The 13,950-nt window shown below is 35.6% G+C and overlaps 1 protein-coding gene across 10 annotated transcripts in view; it reads left to right on the top strand.

The window, feature by feature from the left end:
- The window catches only part of foxp1b (forkhead box P1b), a 194,046-nt gene that overhangs the window by 60,449 nt on the left and 119,647 nt on the right, over nucleotides 1–13,950 (top strand). For 8 of the 10 annotated variants that reach the window (XM_088636331.1, XM_088636329.1, XM_088636327.1 and 5 more), the window contains one exon: nucleotides 12,887–12,956. The gene's annotated coding sequence lies outside the window, so the exon portion shown is untranslated. Of the gene's footprint in view, nucleotides 1–6,938; nucleotides 7,118–11,857; nucleotides 11,890–12,886; nucleotides 12,957–13,950 lie in introns of those variants that run through there. The other 2 variants (XM_088636322.1, XM_088636320.1) reach the window with 2 other exon arrangements.

Genomic DNA, 13,950 nt, shown 5'->3' with positions numbered 1-13,950 from the left:
TGCTAAAACATTTTTTGTTTTGTCTTTGTGTTGCTCTATCTATGAAAAACAGAACAGTAAGGCCGTCTTAAATCCTACAATTTCACAGTCTCAAAATTTTAACATTTTGCATGTTAAAAAATGTGGTTTGACAACTTAATTATGGAATCAAGAATTGGGAATATTTTTTGAATTACAGGTGTATGTGAAAAGTGAGAATTGTGCACATCAGAAAAGGACCTTAGTGTTATAATTTGTAATAAAATAGTTCAGCTTGAATGTACTACCCGAGCAGACATTGGCAATGGTTGGGGAGTGGTATTGATTTTTACACTGGGTGTTTCCAGCAGGACATCACGCCTGAAACTGCTTGGACTGTGCTCAACTCCAAATGACAAGAAAAACAAACCACATGCACAAACATCAAATAACATATCATTTTAACCTGCACTTGTCTTTATTTGTACTATTTATTTCCCAAATAAGCTGGTGCAATGTATTTTTCAAATCAGAGATCATGCTGGTAATATTTCATTAAAGATAGTCTGCAGTCACTGGAGTGGAAGCAAGAATTAGAGCTACTAATTCCTCCCATCTTCTGCTCTTAGAGACTGCCATGTTGTATCTCTTTTCCTTTTATAAGGACTTCATTCCAAACCAGTCACAGAATATCGGGTAAAACAATGAATCCATCTCTGATGGAGATAAAATAGAATGTGGATGTCTGCCACTTACTTTAATTTAATTTAAGTAACAATGTTATTAAGTAGCAATTGACACATTGTGTCTTCGGCTTTTTGCTGTTAAAATGATCTCTTCTGTAATAAAAGTAGAACTGTCATATAAAATACTTTTGCAAAATATTTGCTGACTTCTAAAGATGTGAAAAACAACCTTGTCCATTTTGTTATTTCTTTTCAGACTTTAAAAAAATATAATTTTCATTAGCATGAGTCCCGTGTTTGTTAAGAACAAAGAAGACGTGCTAAGAACCACTTTTTGTTTATTTGTTAAAAATATATATTTTTTCCTGATGTACTGGAAATTAAGCATTTTTGTTTTCGGGGGGTATACTCTGTTTCATCAAAATTCAGGTGGTCTGATCTAGTCTCATATAATGTGCTGTACCTTATTAATGAAGCAGACTTAACTGAGAGCAGAGTTTAGTATAAGGGACTTTGTTTTGTGAATTCTGCAATGTAAGAGGGAGATAATTCAATTAATTTTCAGTGGTGGAGAGCTGATGCGATTAGACATTACAACATATTTCTAAGAATGTATAAGGTGCTAAATTGACAATGGTGTTATAAATGTATTAAAACAATCCTTGTGGAAGATTATTATTTGTAGGTTGCCTAAGGTCATTAATCCATTGATTCATTATAAAGTCCCTGTATGTTATTCCCAGGGTTGCGGTTATTAGTGACTCTTGAGGTGTGCTGCATACTTTGGTCAGAAGTACTTACAGTTAGGAACAGATCAGGCTGAAGGAAAATTACATTTTTCGTCAAACAGTGTTTTTTTATTGAATGTTCTTTTTTTTTAACCATGTGATTTTAATTGCAAGCAGCTAATACTATACATCAGTGAAACAAGAAAATGTGCAAATAAAAATTGCAGTTATCGTAAAAAAAAATCCACATTTTTTGTGCTCACTGATCACTCTCTCGATCAAGATTGGCCTCTAGGTCTCCATGCCAAATCAGCATGATTTACACACTGTGAATGCTTCTTCGTGTCCAGCTACTCTGTTAGGATTTTTACTGCAAATCTGATGTGTCAGACTCTGGTATGCATATTGCATTGTGAATTGGAAAACGATGTTATTTCTGTAGCGAATTACTCCCTGTATCTATGATGATATGCTTTGTATAATTAGAACTAGCTTCATCAGGTTGGTAAATTTAATAAAAGATATTCAATCTTGTGATTGTGATACTCTCAAATGTCTTTCAGTATACTGAAAGCCACATCATTTGCTTAAATTGCATAAAAAAGGCTATGTGAAAGATCTCTTTCATTTTTTCCTTGCCTCCTTAACTCGTTAGTACAAATCATTTGCATGGCAATTGATTCGACAGAAGTGTGGCCATCTTCACTTCCTTGTTCCTCTCTGAGTGACTGAAGAGCACTATTCTGTTTTGTTTGTGCAGATATTGTGTAATGTATCAGCTGGTATTTGCAAAAGCCTACCTGTTAGTAGCCTATTTGTTTATTTGGTGTGCTAGAATAACACGGAAGGTCTCTATATCAAGTGGTATAAAAAACGGTAAAGTACCTTTCATCATCAAAGGAAGTAGCTAAACTCAAATCTGCTGTTTCAGTTTGTGTTTGGCTTTGGATTGACTGTGTTATGTATATATTCGTACGGTTGATTGCTTTGTGACTATATATGAATTTCCTTTTGTGTCCCTTTGATAGACATCCATTACAATCAATGTGGTTAAAGATCAGGGCATTTATTTGTACCTTCTGCCTGTCTGGTCTTATGTCACTATGACTTTTGCTTTACCACAGAATTATTCACAGTGGTTTTTCTGATGAATCCATATATAAACAAATACATGTCAAGAGTTGGTTGCATTTCTAACCTGTTAAAAGGAAAAGTGACATTCTTAGTAACCATCATTGCATTATAAGACTCAAGAAGTCTTGCGTTTTGCAATAAAATTCTCACTCCCAGAAAAATAGGCTTTTGAATATGATCAGAAAATGGTCTGTTTTATAAAAAAGACAAAAAGAAACTTCAGTTTCTCTAGTCAGTGGTGATAAACCAGTTATGCCATGAAAGTGACAATTGGTACCCAAGACCAGGACACAGAAGAATTGTCAACCTCATAATAAATGAAAGGGGTGGCAGAGCTGGGTAGTCCTGGTGGAGATGAAAGAGTTCTGATACAGGCTATATAAGCATCTCATTGCAGTTGTACAGATGACATATAAACTGAACTGAACTAATCTCATCACCAGAATAGATTGGTATACTGTGTGGCTAACGGCTGCTGAGATACAGGATGTTGAGGGGTCTTTTTCTTTATCATAAAAGACAATTTACTGTAAACTCTAGAATCTCTTCATTAAGAACGTTAGTGGAAATTATTTTTACATGCTAATGAAATCCAGTTGTTGTGTAGCTGTTTGTGCTTCGATTCCTGAAGGGTTTTAACATTTAAGGAATAGTATTACAAGCACTCTCAAGCACTGTTAGTCATTTAAAACATTATAAAGTTATAAAATGGTCTGTTTGTGTTTAACCTGATTTTATTTTAAACCTGCCCAATTACAGTTATCTTCCACAGAACAGAAGAGGAGTGTGTTTCTGCTGGTTCAGAAATCAGTTATTGCGCTCTGAAATCTAGTGAAGGCAAGAAGGAATGTCCTCTCTAATAAGTCTACCCCCCCTAAAAAAGAGAGGTAAACAAAGATTATTTTATATTCAAGTGTTTTAAGTGTTCAAGTTAATAGTTTGACTGGGGTAACATTGTTTGGACTGAATGCTTTACTACAGCTGAGTTTAGAAGTTGTGCTGCATGTGACTCTTGCCCTGCAATCTCTTGCCATCATTTGGTGTTGTATCATCTTCTTAGAGAAACAGAAAACAAAAAAAAACCTTTAATGACTGCACTGGAAGCAGATTCTGTTCTATTATCTAGCTTGTGATGATTAAGGTCTATAGGGAGATAATTACGCCTTAGTCTTGAGTTAATGAAACGAAAACTTTTTTTCTTTTTCTAAAGGAAGTGTGGATCTTTTGTTTTGTTATCTTCAGACATCTTCCCCCTTGACAGACATATTGAAAATGCATTTTGTTTTAGGTCACAGCTTGTGTCTTAGTTCTGTAGTCTTGTGCCATTATGACACATCCCTTACCACAATGAAAATCTTTGTGGTTTTTCAAACAAGAGCCAGTGTGAATAAAACAGAGAGCCAATGACGCAGGTGGCGAGAACTGCTAACCCTACTCACTAAAATATTTTCAAGTATTTTCAACAGTGGCCATATTTTTAATTTACGTAACATTCATTTGTCTTATTTCACTTTAAATGTTGGTAATGTTTGTTTGTATGAGAGTTCTAGTGCATGTTTAGTTTATAGTAGATTGACCAATTTTCATTTTGTCTTTACAGAGATGTTTTTTTTTCCAATTAAATTTAATAGGAACTTATTTTCAAACTGATGTGGGCAAATTTGTCTCTCTCATCCTTGAAGCTGTTTATACTTTTTTCAGTGTATCCCTCTGCAGCTGATTTAAAGTGTAGTAGTGAAATCACTCATGCTTAAAACAAAAACAGATTGTCTTATCAGATTGAAAGCTCATTTTTTCCATTCTTGTTTCAGAGGCTTTAGACTATTCTGTATGAGGTGTTGAGTCGCACTCTGCGGTATTTGGGTTTGAAACGGAGATGATGGAGGGTAGAGGTGTTGCTTGCCCCCATATCTGTGTGGGTGACACGTGCTGCAGACGCTCGTCATGGGACCTCAGCGAATGAACATGGTCTTTCTCCATTCCCTCTGAGGGGGAAGATTTTATTTGAACTTACTCTTTTTAAATTCCTTTTGTGTTTTCGCAAATCTGGCTTTATCAGGCTCCCTGCAAAAGCCACATGCTTGAGGCACATCCATCCAGAAGGTGCTTTGTCAAACAGGCTGCATCATTTTCCTCTGTTGAGTGTGACAGCACCACAAACTCATGGCCGTTGAGCCAATAACCAGTCACTGGCATGTGAGAGAACGAGGATTCCCTTTCTAGCTATCCCTGCAGTGATGCTTGGCCAGTTGTGTAGGTTTCCCTAGTCTGAGCTCCGGACAACACTTAGTTACATAGTCCGGTGTTAAAATTGCCACTTCCTGAATTCAGGACTCATCCTGCTGTTTTAGCAGAGACTTTCCGCTAATGAGACTCCTGAATTATTGTTTCTGAATATCGGCTTGCACAGAACCATACAGGGAAAGTGAGAGTGACCCCACCCCTTTTGTGTTTCAATACATGTGGTGTATTAAATATTAAATGCAATGCAGTTTCAATTAAAACAGTGTTATGTCTCATGATTCATAAATTGAAAACATCTTGGAACTGCAAACACTTTGTTGAAATAAAACACAAATGTGGTCCAGCAGAGTGTGAGCAGATTTTTTTTTTAGCACCATTAACTGTTTCTAAGGACTTCACAGGGTAACACTGTGCCACAGACGATATTTAGTTATCCTGCTTTAAGTTCACATCTGGATTTTGGAATCCACTTACTATGGGGCAGTCGTCCTTTCTAAGATGGCTCTCACATTTCATCATCTGCTGTACAGCAATGAAATGTAGAAGCAAAAGTCAGGGTCTCTGGATCCATCTGTTGTTATTATTTTCCACTGATAATTGGCTTGAACAATGGAATGCCTGTGTCCCTAGCCTTTGAAATTGTACACCCTGTTTATTTTCTAGAGGTCTCTCTTTCTCGCTCTCTCGTGCTCTCCCTCTCTGTCTTTTTCTCTCTCTCCCTCTGTCTCTCTCCCTGCTTCTAGCAAGTGGAGCTTGTATGAAAATGACATCTTTGACTCCACGCATCAGTATGTGTCACTCAGCATCTGAAGCTTGGCTGCAGATTTTCTTCAGGGTTCTGCTTCTGTTTTGTGTGGTTCAGCCTAGTTTTCAGCGAGAAAGACTGGCACGTTCATGCAGCGTCTCCTGGAAATAAGCCCCGTTGTGTATTTTTTTTAGCAACAGTCAGTGAGTAGGGAACTGCTAACTGTTTTCAATAAATGTAAGAAGCAGTACTTGAGGTTTTTCATTGTTACGTATCTGATTATTTGTGATATTTGCAGTTTATCAGTCTTCTAATACTTTCCATTAGCCTTACTTTTCTGTTCATCCAGTAGGAGGTGTAAAGGAGTTTATAAAGCTATTTGTTATGGAAATAACTTGGGGAGAAAGCTATATCATAAGCTATAATTTGCAGGATCTAAGTATTATTGCTAAGATGAGAAAACTGTGTTCTATTTAATATGCGATGCATAGAAAAACTCTGAAAATGGTTTGTTCCCTAACTTTTTTCTTAGTAATACATGTGTAGACTGCAAATCTATAAATGTGCAAATGATTGGGAAATGACAGGTAATAGTGTAATACTATTACACTATTAAATTGATTAGGAAATGACAGGTAATACCAGTACACATCAGCTAAATTGTTTTAATCAACCAAAACATTAAGGAAAACATTTTAAGATAATCCTTTAAAAACTGACAATTAATTCCCTGTCCCTGGAGAAAAACAAGCAAGTGCTGTAAGACATATTCTTTTTGCTAAACATTTCAACATGAATACATATGTGCTTAATTAACAGCATCACAAAGACAAGTACTTCTACACTAAGTGGCAAGGTAGTTCAAGAAATGAAACATAATACAAAGAGTATTGTTTTTATAAAAAATAAATGTATTTTAATAGATATCTTTAAAAGTAATTACGATGAGCTGCAATGTAGTCTAGTCTTGAATGGATTAATTAAAAATCAGAGCATTCTATTGTGTTAGGATGAAAATAATATTGATATAATATGAAAAAAAAACTTAGTCTTTTTTATTTGGGAATGCCAGTTTATTTTACGAGCTTAGAAGACAGGATTGTGTTCTGTAAAGGCAATCAAGTGTCCAGGTTACCCAGGTGGAAATGTCACCGTTATGCACTTTTAAAGCAATCCCCATCTTGACTCTCTTTGCTCTTTTGCTTAAACACGGAATTGTAAAAATAAGTGTAAGGAAATAGTTTTTCTTTCTCCTTGCCCCTTTTGCCATTAGCTAAGAGTGCTCTCCATAATTAAATGAGAGCAGGACAGGTAGAACTCACAGCAGGCATCTGATTTGTGCCAGTTATTCATTTGCTGAGTGTTTGTGTTTATGCAAAGGGGCCTCTTCCTGCATATTTAATCTAGAGCAAGGCAGTGGCTTTTGTTGTGTTTAGACCACATACCTTCAGTCCTTCCTTGCACTGCAGTCACTGTTGGAGCCGAGAGGGAGTCTGGATTGTCAAAGGAGCTTTTGTGTGTGTGGGGAGAAAAAACAAAACAACAACAACAAAAAATAACTAAGTCTTCTCAACCCTGGGGATTTACTTTACAGTCTAGTATCTGACTTTCACAGTTAATGGGTAAGTCAGTGTTATTTTTTAACAGTTTTCCTGTACTTTCCTTTCTAGTTGTATATAAGAACATGTATATACGCTTCTGCTACTTACAGTTTTGCTCAGCTCATCCAGTGGTTTGTGTTTTTTTAAGTGGAGAGTTCAGCAAGCAGCTCAAGTAGTGCAGGTGTCTAATTCTGGGGGAGAATGAAAATCAGTTACTGTGTTTCAGAGTACGGGTCCTTCATTTTTTTTTAAAAAAAGAACTGAAGACAGCCTGTTTTTCTTCTAAGTAATCCTGTTTTGTCACTGCCCACAAAGATAATGCTGCTATTGTCTGCTACAAAGAATTCTACCCGTTCACTGTCCCAAACTCCAAAGCCTTTAGGAACCACTCTAGGTTTTTGTTTCCCGACTGAAGGGGTCTTGGAAAGGAGTGAATCAACCATAATAGGAAGGGTTTTTTTTTTCTCCTGCTTCTTCGTATATGGAAATTGAATCGGCTCGTTATTGATATTAATAGCACACTAGAGATGTAGCCCGCGACGCAAAGAGGAGAAGGACTGAAGAGTGGGAAACTTGATATTGCAGAAGAGAATTGACAGTCCTCCCGTTCATGTGTGTGGAGAGGCATCAGCCATAAAAATAGAATTGCATAATAGCACTGTAGGTTATCCCTATTGTACTGTGTAGGGCATGCTTCTCGATTTATTGCAAGCTGCTGCTATCATGTGGTGTAAACTTTGAGATTCTTCAAGTTTACCCAGGTCTTTCTGATTGCTCCGAAAGAATGAAAAATAACTATATAGAACTATGAAGGAATGATATTTTTATTTAGGAATGCTGTGTGTCAGGATGATGTTTAGGTGTCCTGTTGCACTGTTGAGACTTTCTTTCCAAAGTATTTTTTTTCTTTAGCATTTAAATAGTATTATTTCCTCTCCTCCCAAAGTTTCATGTCTCAGTAAAACATGCAGTCAAACCCACAAATCAAACTCCGTTCCAAAGAATCAGAATGTCTGGACAATGTAGCGTTACCTTTCAAATGCCTGTTACATTTGTGAAGCACATTGCTTAGTGTATTTGTAATACTAAGTTTGTGTAGATGTGTGTTGGTGACTGTAATGTGAAAGATTTTGGCACGATAATTTACAATTAATTGTTTTATTCTTATACCTCTTAATTAACTCATCCAAACTGAATATATTTAGAATTCAAGTAATAAGGTCAGCACTTCCATTAACCCATTGTAAATAAAGTCTGCATTTGTTTCGAATTGACTGAAGCGTTAATATTTTTTCTGTGTTCAGAATGAAGTCTGTTGTGTGGAAATTCTTACACAGAAAAATAGAAATAATTGTGTTTTGTATACTGGTTCATGCCTGTTACTAGCAACACTGGAGGAGATCAAAGCTTGTTGGATTATGAGGTGTTTCGGAAATTCAGTTTCACGCAGGTTTGTGTTTGTTGAGGTCTGTCAGCAGAAGGACAAGGAGAACAATTGTCTCCCATTGTCAGGCTTTGCAATTAACATTAATTAGTATGAAAAGGCCATGTTAAAAGTTCATAAACAAACATGGCAGAAGTAGTCTCCAACAGCATATTAAACATGTGCAGGGATGATTACTAGAATAACGTTAATTTGTGGTAAAAATGCATATCCTCCTTTTTGTCTAAACAAACCTAAGTGACTAAAAGCACTTCCATTAAAAAACACACTAGAGACGAGTTTTCCTCTTGGAGCGAGTGTGCCTGTCCTGTAGTTACATTTTGCTGTGTATTTAAAACAATTTTGGAACGTTAAAAAAGGAAAGTATCACATAGTCATTGATTAGAACTACAGGAGACGTGTAAACAGTAATTGGCACGCTAGCGTGCTCTTATCCAAAATTTTTGGTTTTGGATGGAGTGATACTACAGATCTGTACAATTGCCCTTGAATGTTTAAGCACAAACAGACACAAGACAGCAAGTGTGAACAAGTCTGAAAAAACTGATCAACAGTCCAGTCTTTCCACTTTTCCAGTAACTTATGAAGAAAAATTCAGAATTCATCAATATGCTTCAAAGATTCACATATAGAATAGGTGAGTAAATGTAAACATGTCCTAAAAATGTAACATTTTTATTTCATTCCAGTTAATGGGCAGAATAGAATAATGATTGGGATTACTTTCTTTTCCTTTATCCCTGACATTCTAAAAATCATGTGATCTAACACTAGTTAATATTATCTTCCTTGAAACAATGCGGTGTTAAGGTCAAGTTGTACAACAGAAGTCAAAATACCATTTTCATTCATTTTATGGATAGTATTTAGAGCTAGGTATTCTGCATAAGCTGCTTGATAAGCCAACTTAGAACCTTTTATAAGGATATATTTCTATCAAAATCTGTGAAGTTAAATAACATTCATTTCCAGATAGGGACTTTGTGATACTCTTGTGTAATAGAATTTCTATGATTATATTTGGAGAATAGAAAAAGTAGGGTTGAGGGGTAGAACACTAGTTTAAAGTGTTAATTTCCCTTAAATGCAAGTTACTTAATGGCTGTTTGTGGGTGAAACATACCACATATATGGTATTTAAAGATACCAACATATCTGTGAGATTCATTTGTATGTGCTCATTTGTGTTTATTTTTCAGAAGGATCAGATCCACAGATGTCATGATAGTCTACACACTTATATGTGCTCAGTCCAGAGTGTGAAGAGAATTGGGAGTATCTGTCACCCTAAATCTTGTGTGCAGTGTATGTAGTTCAGACACGTTTAGGGCAATACACAATACAGTTGTCAGTTTATGGCAATACATTTATGGGTTAATCACAAAGCATAGATATCTGTCAAACTGTTGGATTGTTTGTATTATTTTATCGAGGATCTCATGGTTTATTTTATTTTGCTCCCAATCACAAACTATACTAAATTCTCCAAATAGCATTAGCTTTGCTTCCACTTATTTTTTTTTCATGGAACCTGAAAATATATTCTTGGCTGACTAAAACAGAAGGTTAAATCTCAAGAGCTCTAAATATAAACTGAACTTTTTTCTTCTTCTTTTTCAATGTGCTTTATGTTGTCTGATTACTGTAAATATACAGTGCTTAGGAAAACCATCTAAATTTATCCCTAGCCCACAGCTCTGGTGGTGCTTTGTTTCCATTTCGTATGTTAACAGAGCAATATAAATCTTCTAAGAGAACAACATCATGCTTTTCTGTTTTATCAGCTTTTCATGCAGAACAGTTCAGATGAGTCCTTAAAGTTGTAGAAATGTATACCGCAATTTTGAATGCCAAATATGAAACACATAAAAGAACAGTATAAAAGATCTGTGTTTTTAATATTTTGATGTCCCTTTGTGTTTTCATTCAAATACCTTTGAGATAATGCACCACAGTTTCTTTTGAATAGACCATAAGTGTACAGTCCTGCTGTAACTCAAATGCTCAGTTAATGTTGCACATCAGAACCTAAAATTAAGACAGCTTTATTATGATGAATTAGTGTTATTTTCTCATGAAGTAGAAGTGTACATAGCCACCAGGTGGTGCAGTCTGTGAAATATTTCTTGTTATTTGCTTTCTTAAGGGCAAAGAGTTTCTAGCCAAATATTGACAAATATTATTTTTGTTGTGTTCTTTCAAAATATTATTTCTGGATTACAAATGGAGGGGTAGAATGTTTTGCAAAAGAACCTTATTTCTGTTTAAAAAAACCAAGCACATGTAATTCTCTATATATTCATTTGTATGTTCAAATTTCATTATCCACTTGTCAGGCATTTGACATGGGAAGCTTTATATAGTATATTCACAGTGAGTTGCTGTGATGTGTCATATAAATCATGACTTTAATTCAGCTTTAAAGTATTGCACAGCTGTCTAACAAACATTGGAGCAAACTAAAGACAGGTAATACTAGAGGAAGAAAATCGTTTCCACAGGGACAGAGATATGAGTTATTTTGAGTGAAATTCTAGGAAAATGGGAACATATTTGGCCAATGTAGGAATAGTTTGATGGTATGGAAAAGAAGGAATTAGGTTTAGGAAGAGGATGGTTTGTCCATCAATGCTAAGAGCTTTTGGAATAATCTTTGTTTCTTATTATTTGTGGTATCTTGTTTAACTAAGGGTCAGTGCACATCAGTATCCGATGTAAAGAATACCTGATTGGGACAAATGGTTGTTTTCCTTGATTTTCTGTAGGTTTTGTTTTTTTCAGACACCTTGTGAAGATTTGATCCAAGTATTAGACAGGCTATGTGCCTTCTTAAACTGACCCGGACAAGAGGGTCTCAAGCACCAGCTCACTGTAGAACTCCATTTTGCATAGTCAAGTAAAAAGCACTTGGATGTGTCCAGGCCACCTTCCTCGCTCCTCTGCTGTCATGGTGTCTCTGTCTTCCGTATTAGCGCTTGAGATTTGAAGGTTCTGGTGGTTTAAAGCATCGTAGTTTAAATAACTTGCAACTCCCTTTCATTTTCTCTTAAGTGTTTTTTAAATTGTAAGGGTGGTGCATAACACAGTTTAGCACATTGAAGTTAATGTCATAGTTCAAGGAATCCATTCATATTTAATATTTAAGGTGTACATTACTTAAGGAGTTTATCTGTACAGGTCTTGGAACATTTTTGCCACTTTCAGACTTCATTGATCTTTTTAAAGGCAACATTGAGGACAGAAATAAGAAACTTAACATTTTTTATTTCATAATTTTATCCATGCATTTAATGTCCCTACGTCTTCTTTGTTTGAAGTGCAGGTGACCTTCCTGGCAAATCAGCAAGAGGTAATAACTCTGTAATATCTCTTAACTGAGCTGATGTTTCAGTTTTCAATTACAGAAGGGTAATGGACACCCACACAAATGTGCAATGTTGTAATATAGACTCATTTTTGACTGAAATTATCTTTGTTCTGTGCTTGAAAACAAAGGAGAATGGGGGTTGTAATTACAGTGTGTATGTCTATGAGTATACAATGCAAAGCATAAAGAATAAAACAGAACACAATGTTTCCTCTATGCTGGAAAGTGCAGATACCTCCTTGTTCCAATTTGAACTTAATTGTAACAACCTAAAGGCCATCTTCATATGTAAAAATGAGTGCTGGGTATTTAGTTACCACTGGCATTTGTGTATACTGTAAAAAGTAAACTGCACTTGTCATTCTGTTCTTTGAAATCATGCGGATGTTTTTATCTATGATTTTAAAACTGATCGTCCAGTCATAGTGGTCAGGCTTGCATATAAACAGGGGTTTCGTAATCTTCACTCATGGTGAACTGATTATTGATGAGTTACAGTTTAACCGTCAAAACATCACGGCCAGTAATCACAGCATCGCTAACAAAATGAGAAAGTAGCTTAGTTGGCATGTGAGAACATGGGATTGTGAAAAAATTAAGAAGAGACTCTTAAGGACAAACAACACAGATTGCAAACATCACAGATTGCACTGTGACAATAAAATAGAAAACATCTGGCACAGGGCGAAAAAATAAGTTTGTTTCAAGAAGCAAAAATAGAGAAATGAAAATGACATTTCTCGAAAGCAGGTTGTACTTATTAAGCAATGGCTTCTTGCTCATGCTGGTACAGATAAATCATACTTGTATCCCTTGGCTGTGTTTATGAACTCTCAGAGTCAGGCACGATTATGTCCAGTTGGACTTCTTTGTTGATTTATTTGTGTTTGCTTTTGACAGTGTGGTGCCTACAAACAGTTACCAAGTGCTTATAAGCTGTAATTGTTCAATTACAGTGTGTTATTTCTTCTGTCTGCAGGGTAGGAAGACTGAGCTCTGAAGGTGGCAGGAACTGAAGATTGCTTTGAACAAGCAAGTGCTTGAAGAAGGTAAATACAAACTTTTACTTAAGACTCACTTCCTATGAGTCAGATGATGTATTAAAATGTCTAATAACTGACTGGTGCTGTAATGTTGTCTGTAGATGCTGTACAAACAAGTTTATTGTTGTTTACTTTTTCATTCTTCCCCTGGGCGAGTAAGTAATTTTTACGTCAAACATTATCAGTCATCATTTTAGTTTCAGCACATATGTTTTTAAACAATGGAAAGAACAAACTTAATTTAACAGTTATTTGTATATATGGATCATGTTTCTTTTCCCACAAATAATGGAATCAAAATGTTAACAAAATACACTTAAGTTACTTAAAATGTTCACTTTCATTGAAAGCAGAAACTTACAGAAAACACCAATACTAAATTTGACCATCTTGATTAAATGCTAACATTATTCATGATTACACTGTAATATCTAACTTCCAGCAAAGAAATTGAGAGTTTCACAGTGGTTTGGAAATATTGATGGTTTAGTACAGGTCTCAGATTCTGATTTTAGGAATTGCTGCTTATTCATAATAAGTACTTTATTGCCTGTGGAGCACCAATGGGTGCTAGCTAAGCAGTACTTCTCAGAAAGTGTGACTGCTCAGAGGCCTTGTACACATTAGGCATAGGAAAACTTCTGTTTTGCCAATGAAATGTCAGGAAACAGACAGAAGGTTAGAAATATTTTGGAAAACACATTGGATCAGTACATTTTAACAATATAGTGGACAACAAAAATGGCATTCTGTTTCATACTGCGGCCCAGAAAATATTTGATGTCACCTTTAAGACAAGACTTCACTTGAAAATAATGACACGTAAAGTGCATGAAAACTGTTTAAAAGTGGGTAAATTATTTTACATTCTGTATTTCCTATTAGCCATGTAAGATGATGCTTTTTTGGCAGCGGGGGGGGGGGGGGGGGATTTAGGGGGTGTTATAATTGCTTTAAAAATGCAATGCATGTTCAAACACTTATTTAAAATGATAGTTTA

The sequence above is a fragment of the Lepisosteus platostomus genome, chromosome 6 (assembly GCF_059453375.1).
Source record: "Lepisosteus platostomus isolate fLepPlt1 chromosome 6, fLepPlt1.hap1, whole genome shotgun sequence".
Lineage (NCBI taxonomy): Eukaryota > Metazoa > Chordata > Actinopteri > Semionotiformes > Lepisosteidae > Lepisosteus > Lepisosteus platostomus.
The sequence above is the reverse complement of the archived record's forward strand: the minus strand, read 5'-3'. Positions and strand labels throughout refer to the sequence as shown.